Source organism: Poecilia mexicana, unplaced genomic scaffold (genome assembly GCF_051168715.1).
Source record: "Poecilia mexicana isolate PSO_F unplaced genomic scaffold, ASM5116871v1 scaffold_15, whole genome shotgun sequence".
NCBI lineage: Eukaryota > Metazoa > Chordata > Actinopteri > Cyprinodontiformes > Poeciliidae > Poecilia > Poecilia mexicana.
Genome location: NW_028263384.1, coordinates 7,857,552 through 7,866,011, shown reverse-complemented (window position 1 = coordinate 7,866,011; position 8,460 = coordinate 7,857,552).

Below are 8,460 nucleotides of genomic sequence, written 5' to 3'. Positions count from 1 at the left end.
GCCTCAGCAGATGTCAGTCTGGTGAGCTAAGTTTTAGCTTTCCATCATGTCACCGCTTTTGTTCCTGCTCTTCTTTCGTCCCTCAAACAGGCATTGTCTCCTGAGGTGGGGCTCATGTTGAGCTTGTTGCGGTTGTCAGTGTCAGAGAGTGTGATGGTTGTAAACGGCACACACACACGCATGCACACGCACTCACACACACACACACACACACACACACACACACACACACGCACACACAAAAGAACCCCTCTGTTGTTTGGTTTTAGGAACCACTTTCCGTTTGTGTCATTTAATATGTCGATGAGGTAATAGTAACTCTGCTCTGTTTTGTGGCGATCTCAACACAACACCTTACTTTTGTTAGACGCTTTAAAAAACTGGCTTGCAGAAGAATAAGTGGGAGGAAAATTATACATGAACTTCAATTTGCAAATCATAAGTTGAGCTAACTTCTGAGGATTTTTTATTTTGGGGTATCAGAGAAATGGGGGGGTGAACATATTAATAGATGGTCCACTTTTTACATTTTTATCACGTAAAGTGATTAAGCAAATCTTTTCACAATTTTATGTAAATTTGGTGTAGAAAAATATACAGGTAATGCATGTTTTCCTGATATTTATTTATGTGGGAATGTGCCAGATGTGTATTACATTATTGTATTACCCTGTAACACGGATTACTATTAGTAAGTTTTAATAGAATCTGGAAAAGATTGCATATCTTTCTCAAGTTATTTGTTTGTTTATTTTAAATAAGCAGTATAGATGAATGAAGAGGAAAACAGTTCCCTTTAGTAAAACACATTTACATGTCATACATACTGAGATGGGGTTGGCTATTTAAAGTTTTAAATGTATATATGTGATTTCATTATGAATAATCTAGTTATTTTGGTCAAGTTATCATCAGAGTTGAGATTCCCTCAAAGATTTGGAAACTCTACTGAGAGATTTCGAGAACTCTTCACGCAAAGTTGACACGTGGAAAAAAAACAACAAAAAAGACAGCAGCACAGAAGTTTGCCTTCATATTTGGTTGGAGGGGTAAGTGGCCGTCGGTGCTCCCTGCTGTTTTACGTCACAGGGGAAACATCTCTGTCAGGCCATATATTATTCCAAAACACAGCTTCCCGCATGGAAGCCGTCCTCCTCCGTTCGCCCGCCTGTCCGGACGGAGCGCATTGCTGCTTATAAACCGTCCATGCTCCATAAATCGCGATGTGTTGAGCATGGCACTCCGCTGAGTTAGACGACATGAGCGTTCAGAACCCTGGAATCGCCTTCCATCCGCTCCGGCATCAGGTTTGACAGATTTGGCTTGGTAAATTGTGCCAATGCTCCAGAGTTTCGAGAGAAAACAATAATGAGTTTAACAAAACTCTGTGATTAAACTGTTCAGTGATTATTTGATCTTGAAGATGTACATGTGTGTTTATTTACATAAAAGTAAAATGGACTTTGTGAGTAAAATGAGTGGATGTTAAACCTAAACTTGTTTCGGCTTGTATTTTTATCTTATTGATTTGTTCAAATAAAGAAAACGTAAATACTTTAGATTACAACTGACCAGGAATCTGTTTATTTCTTGTCTTTGAATCATGAACTCTGGTCTTCACTGAGGAAGTGAGGCCTGCAGAGCTGGAGCTGCGGCTCTTGGACGAGAAGTTGATGTGACGTCATATCAATGTCGTGGTTTGTCAGGCCGACTTACTCGGCCTGTGGTTTTGTGGAGTCCAGTAACCTGAGAAATAGTTTCGTACCAAAACACTCAGATTGGTCATTTCAGGACAAAATCAGTCTGATATGTATCAAACTAAACATAGGGTGCCTTCGAAAAGTGAACACAACCCTCATCAGATTTCAGGTAAAAATGAAAAAAAAAAAGGTAAATATTTTGAAAATGTTGGCTGTTGGCTACAGCTCTGAACTTTGGCTAGGCCATTTTAAAGCTTTAATTTACCTAAACTGAAGGTTTTCCTGTAAGAATTTGAATCTCTGCCACTGTGGTGCTGAAAAACAAAAACTTTAAGTTTTGTTTATTATTCATAATTTTATCCCCTTTGACTTAAAAACAAAAGCTCTCGCTGAAGAAACGTGATCCCAACATGTTGCTGCCACCGCCGTGTTTCACTCTGAGAACCTTTTGGGAGCCATCAGGCCACAAAACACAAATACAGTTTTGTCACTTTTCTGTCTTGGATATACAGGAGACCAATCAAGTGCGGTCTACCTCTTGTGTGAACCTTTTTTTGTACCCTTCTCCTGACTGATACATTTAGATTTGTAGTTTTATTTTAAACTTTGCGTAATTATCTTTGCCTTGGGTAACTAAAAACCCAACTAGGGACAATCATGGCAAATTAGCTTTTGCAGTAAAGAATGTAATTATTATCTATGAAATATTTCATGTACAGCTCAACGCCAGACAGACAGACAGACAGATGTTTGTCTGGATAGACAAACAGAAAGACAGACAGACAGACAATATTGCCCTTCAGTACTTTTCTCTTCAATAATTTTGAAGTTGGGTTGTGTTTGCGGATGTTCGGACAGACAGACAGCGAGCAAGCTAGCTAGACAGACAAACGGAAGTGGAAAATGTTTTTGAATCACTTACCTTGTGTTAAATCTAACTACCGAGAGGAACTGCAGGCTAAAAATGATGTTTTTATTGCTGCTCTTTGGTTGGAAATTTTAATACTTATTGCCACTTAGTGCCGAAGGCATCGTTACTGGCAAAATGGGCTTTAGTAAAAAACAGAAGACAGTAATCTTAGAGTAATTTTGGCAGGATGGTCACTATTGGACAGGAGAACAGGAGAGCTTCTGCAAAAACAAAAACAAAAAACAAAACAAAACAATTATGTAAATCTGTACAATTTGCTATGCAGACAGAAACGCTTGTTTATTGCTGAAGTCTGTTCACAGCCACATCAGTATGTAAAATTAAAAAAACAATCAGAAGAGAGAAAGCAGATTTCGTTTTTTTTTTATTTGTTTTTTTTTTGGTAAATAGTGTTAGAAAAAAAAACTACGAGTAAATCTGTCAACTTCAGTGTGACTCTGAACCTCATAAAACTCCTCCAGTAAACAAACTTTTCCTTAATTAGAGAAAAGTGTAAAGAGAGTGGATCCACAGTAACCTCTTCCCTGCGTGTTCTCACCAAATTTATCAGTTAGACTCAATAATTTGCCAACCTTGACAAATTAAACCCGAATCGGGTTTTGCACTTAAAATGACGAGGTCAGAGCTGCTCTCGGTCTGAAGCGGCTGCTCTGCCTTCTGCAACAAACACGAAACTAACACTTTTGGAGTTCTGCAACTTGCAGCAGGCGAGAAGAGAAGGAAGCAAGAAAAAAAAAGATGCAAAACAAAAGCAGCAACAGCGATGAAGACGCACGTTTTCACGGTTTGGAGGGCTGACAGGGTGAGAGCGAGCGGAGCTGACATTTTTCTTTCCCCATCACTGATGTGAGCCTGATGAATATGTGAGACGGGTGGCAGATTCACGGCAACCAATTACCAGAGAGAGACAGGCAGAGGAAGAGAGAGGAAGAGGAGGAGGAGGGAGGGAGGGAGAGATGTCTGCACACTAGTTTCCACTTAGAGCAACTTTCCAAAACCAACACTGGCTCTGCTGAAGCTAAATATAATCCAATAAAGATAGGAAATATGTAAGGACTCCGCTCAGAAACGTTAGAAAGCAGCGAGAAACGACGCGCTCTGCTGTGGGAGTGCGTAACATCCCCGCCGCGACGCATTTTCAGATTCTACGCAGATTGGATGGAAGAAAGCGGGAGCTGTATGAGCTCAAACAGTGAACTAATGTAAAAGATGGCGGAGAGCCAGCAGCAGGCTGCACTGTATCTGGAGTTTTCAGGCTGGAGTTCCGGCCCGCTGTCCTGTCTGGACCTGCCGGTTTTCTGTTTACCTTCATAGGTCAGACCCGACCCACAGCCGCCCAGGGCCGCGTCTGCGCACTGAGGACGGCTAGTACTGATATTTAATAACAACACAGGAATGAACGCTAATCATGTCAATTTTTTTTGTTCGCTTATACCTAAATCGTCATATTTTAAAACGTTACTAAAATAATAAAATTGAGCGACCATCTTTTTACTTTAATATTTTTATTTATTTGGTTATGCACGTATTTTTTATTTTCATTTATAATGTTCTGTTGCACCTTAATATATATATTTTTTACTCTTTTGTTCACTTTATGCCTTTCTCTAGGACTCCGAACCTATGCTTTCTTAAAGTTGCCTAACAATAAATCTTTCAAACGAATAGACGATCTTTGTTTAGATTTACTTTGAACGCTTTATGCCGTGTTCTTTGTGAGATTTGTTCCAGTTCGCGGATTCCAGAAGGTGAGGGTCTCTATTTTTGGATCTGTGGACCCACCAGGTGATCATGTGTGCAGCTGAGTAAATCTTCCCTCCTCCTCTCCCTCCTCCTCTTCCTCTGTGATCTTTTGGCTCCTCTGTCCTGCCTGGGCGCTGCCAAGGTCACCTTGGAGGGAGATGAGGGGAGAGGTGGAACTTGAGGAAGGCGCTGACAGAAACATCTCTGGTTCTGAAACCAGCCGTGGTTTTTGCTGTTCCTCCGCTGGGAAGTTCGCGCCTGCCAGCCGCGTTTCCCTCAGCCGCAGCAGGAGCGCCGACCAAGCTGCAGGGGAGCTGCTGCACCTGAGCCAGGAAACAAGCTCCTCCAAGCCGCCGGAAGTCTCTGGTTATAAGTTGTGGAGCGGAGAAAACACACAGCGCGCCCACAGGCCCACAAGCTGCTGGGTGCTTTGCGCGCGCCAGTACGCCCGTCGCCATGACGCCCACCAACCCAAAGCCAGAATCTGAAACACTCATCTGTAGCAAAAAGTAATTAGTCATAAATGAGCAGGTGATGGAGTTGTTCCTAGAGCTAATAATGAAGTTTTACTGTATAGTGACGCTAATTTATAATAAGTGACACTTTTTCAGGTTAAAGAAAAGTAAACAACTGATTTAGAACTAATTTGTATTTTTTAAATGTCTCAAAATTAATATTTTGTTGGAGAAATTGGACGTCCATTAAAGTAGACGTCATGCGTCACTGTTCGCGTTAAAGCTGATATTTTGATTATTGCGACTATATATTCTGCGCATGTTCGCGTTGGAAAAAAACTATATTTTAGTTATGAGGCAATAAATGCTAATTTTATTTACCAAAACAGAATTTTACAAGTTTGTTCAACTGAGTAAAATGCTGTTTATTTTTAAGTGTTTGCAGCTGAAGTGCAGAATGTGAAATGAAGAGCTTGTTGGTAGGTTAGTGGAGATCAGTGATTGGATGATTAATAGAGACAGGACTTATAATCTCTCCCAGAAAAGACAGATTGGGATTTAGAAAAAATATTGATATATGCAAATGTCCATATTATGAGTTTCTGACATATTTATGTTGTTAACATTTCAAAAAACATGTTGTCAACTTGTTGAAATGGGAAAAAATATGTTTCTTTTTTGACTGAAATCAATGTAAAGCTAACGGCTACTTTAGTTTTTATGGTGAAAAACTGACTCAAATGAAAGTTTTCTTAACATGTTTTCTTTAACATAGCTGATTTTGTGTCAGCTTTGGAAACAAGAACAAGATAAAAATAAATACTGTGACTCATTAAATGACATGCAGCTCCTCATGGCTACAGAACAGACCGTACTGAGTGGATATCAGACTGTCAGATTGCACAAACTATCATTCTAACAATCTCTCTGCATATCAGGATTAGGCCGCACACCTTAAATGATCCAAAATGTTTCTTTTAAAGCAGAAATCATCAGATGATAAAGCAAAATTAGATGCTTTCGTGTATGGGCTTTAATGAAAGCTGGTCAAATCAAAAGTGTTTTTGCAAAAACTAACAAAATAATTGTTTTTTTTCCCCTTTTTAATTAACAAAAACTATCAGTTCATTTTACATTCTAACAACTGACACTGTGATGAGAAGCATTAAGTGTAACCATCTGGTTTCTTCTGTTCGGTAAGCGTTTCCGTTCCAAATGAACTTGCTCAACTTAAAGAAAACTCAGTCTAACTTGTGAGTCCTCCATCCTCAGCTTCCCTCAGCCGGCTGATGGTCCATTTAAACCCTCAGACGTGATGAGCTGCGGCTGTAATCATCACAAAACATGGAGCAACTTCAGACAAAGAGAACTCCAAAGCTACTTTAGCCTCGTTTCCTCACATTCACAGCAGTAATTCTTCCCTTCACCTGGATTTTCTCTACATTTCTATTGTTTATCGGTGATGTGCAGGGGTTAAACAAATCAAACCAACTGTTTGCCTCCCTTTTTCCATCCTCTTCTTCCTCTCATCACAGCAGAAAAAAAAACAACCTCAGAGGAGAGCAGTACAGGCTGGAGAGGCTGCAGATAATGAGAGCCTGCTTGCATTAAATGGACAAACAGCAATCCGGCATCTCCTGACCCCTCTGTGCTCCTCTCGGCTCCATTGATCATTCCCCCCCAACCCCCCCTTATGAGATAATGCAATTACAAACATCAATAAGGAGCTGCGAGGGGAATCATTATGTGGTGACAGTGATAAATGATGCTGCAGAAAATAGCGGGCTCCTCTCAAACAATCCGCGCGCCCAAGGGGCTTTTGAGGGCCGGGGCCCCGTCGCCAAGGAGACAGATGACATCCAAAATGGCCCTCAACAGTCTTTCTCGATTCTTTTTGCTCCCCGGCTCTCTTTTTCTCCACCAACAGATTGTTGGAGGGGTTTTTTTTTTTGTGCCTCCTTTTGTTTCAGAACCAGCTGCCACGCGACGTTCCTAGGAGGAGGTTCTAGAAAGTCTGTCCTCTGAGGTGTTCACAGGCCATCATCTCATCTGGATTCTGCTTCAGACTGATTTCATAAAGTGGGAAGATGTCGGAAAAACTATCTGAGCTCTATGTTTGTGATAGAAAAAAATGTATTTTTGGAACTTTTCATTTAGGTAAATTTTAATCAACAATCCTAAGTAGAAATTGTATATATTTAGACATACAAAAAAGACCCCAACTAAATTGGATGAATTCAAATGGGCTTTTGATTAAATTATACTCAAAATAAATCCATTAAAAATAATGTGGCGTTTGCTTTTCTGGTTTTAATGAACTTAAATCTTTGACACAACAGCTCACATTAGGTCATTTATGTTTCTAACCTTTACAAATTGTCATGTCAATTCAAAGCTAAAAAAACAAAATGAAAACAACATAATGAAAGAGTGGCGAGTAAAGTAGATAATGTCACAAGGATAAACATTTAAAATGTATCATAAAAAGACATAAAAACCTTTCACCTCACATCTAATTACCAGATGCTTTGAGGTTATGAATCCTGGCTGCTAGTAAATTTGCTCCATCGCTAAACCAGTTAAAGAATAAAAGACTACTAAAGTAGTCCTAAACATTAAAAATCTTCTCTTAGATGGTAATATTTGTGCCTTTTAAAGCACACCATTTATTAGCAATGGCTACATCAGAACTAAAAAGCTTAGCTTGCTAGCAAGTTTGACTGTATCACTAACTAGCCAAATTAGCTAAGCCAGCTACACTTGATAAAAACTTAAATTCCTGCTCTGACTCAGCAAGTCTTAAGGCGGTTGTTACCTGTGGCTACCTTGATGGGGTCATTTATAGTCCAGCCCTTTTAAACATATCAGCCTCACAATTCTCTGATGGATGTGCAAACTGTCGACCCAACCAACATGAGTTTCTTAATGTTTTTATGTAGGATTTGTTACTTGAGAAACGTGGTTAATGTTTCAATATTTAATAAACCAAAATACTTGGGTGTATTTTAAATATATTTAATGCCTGACATTTTATATTATCATAAATTAATTTTACAGTATGTTAATTGTTTTGCTAACTGGTTGCAGTCTTGACAGTTAACTTTGGTGACTTTAAGTTTCTTCACAATACACAACATGCCAGTGGACCTACTCCAAATTATTATTAAAGAGAACTTAGCTATTATCTATGCGTTTTTCTTTTTAGTATTTAATATGGCTATCTAATATACCAAGCTGTAATATATTTCAAAATATAAATATGACAGCCTGTAAATTTAACGTGGGTGACCCGTTTTCGGAATATCTTGTTCTCACGTCCTTCCTGCTTTGAAATATGCAGTGACGTCTTTACGTTTTCAAAACCCAGCAGTTTTTAAAGACAAAATTATCGGTGGAAAAGACAGAAGAGGGTGTATGATTTAAATATGTCCCAAGTCCTATTTTAAGAGAGATAAATACTTTTCCTAGCGACCTGAATTAAAACTCCTACACACCGCTTTAAACGTGAGATATAGAAACAAATACATGGGGGGTAGGGGGGAATCATATGTTTTATAGATGCAACTTTACCAAGAGATTTCAAAACCAGCATTAAGTGAAAAACACATTTAACAAACAGCAGTAGTCACTT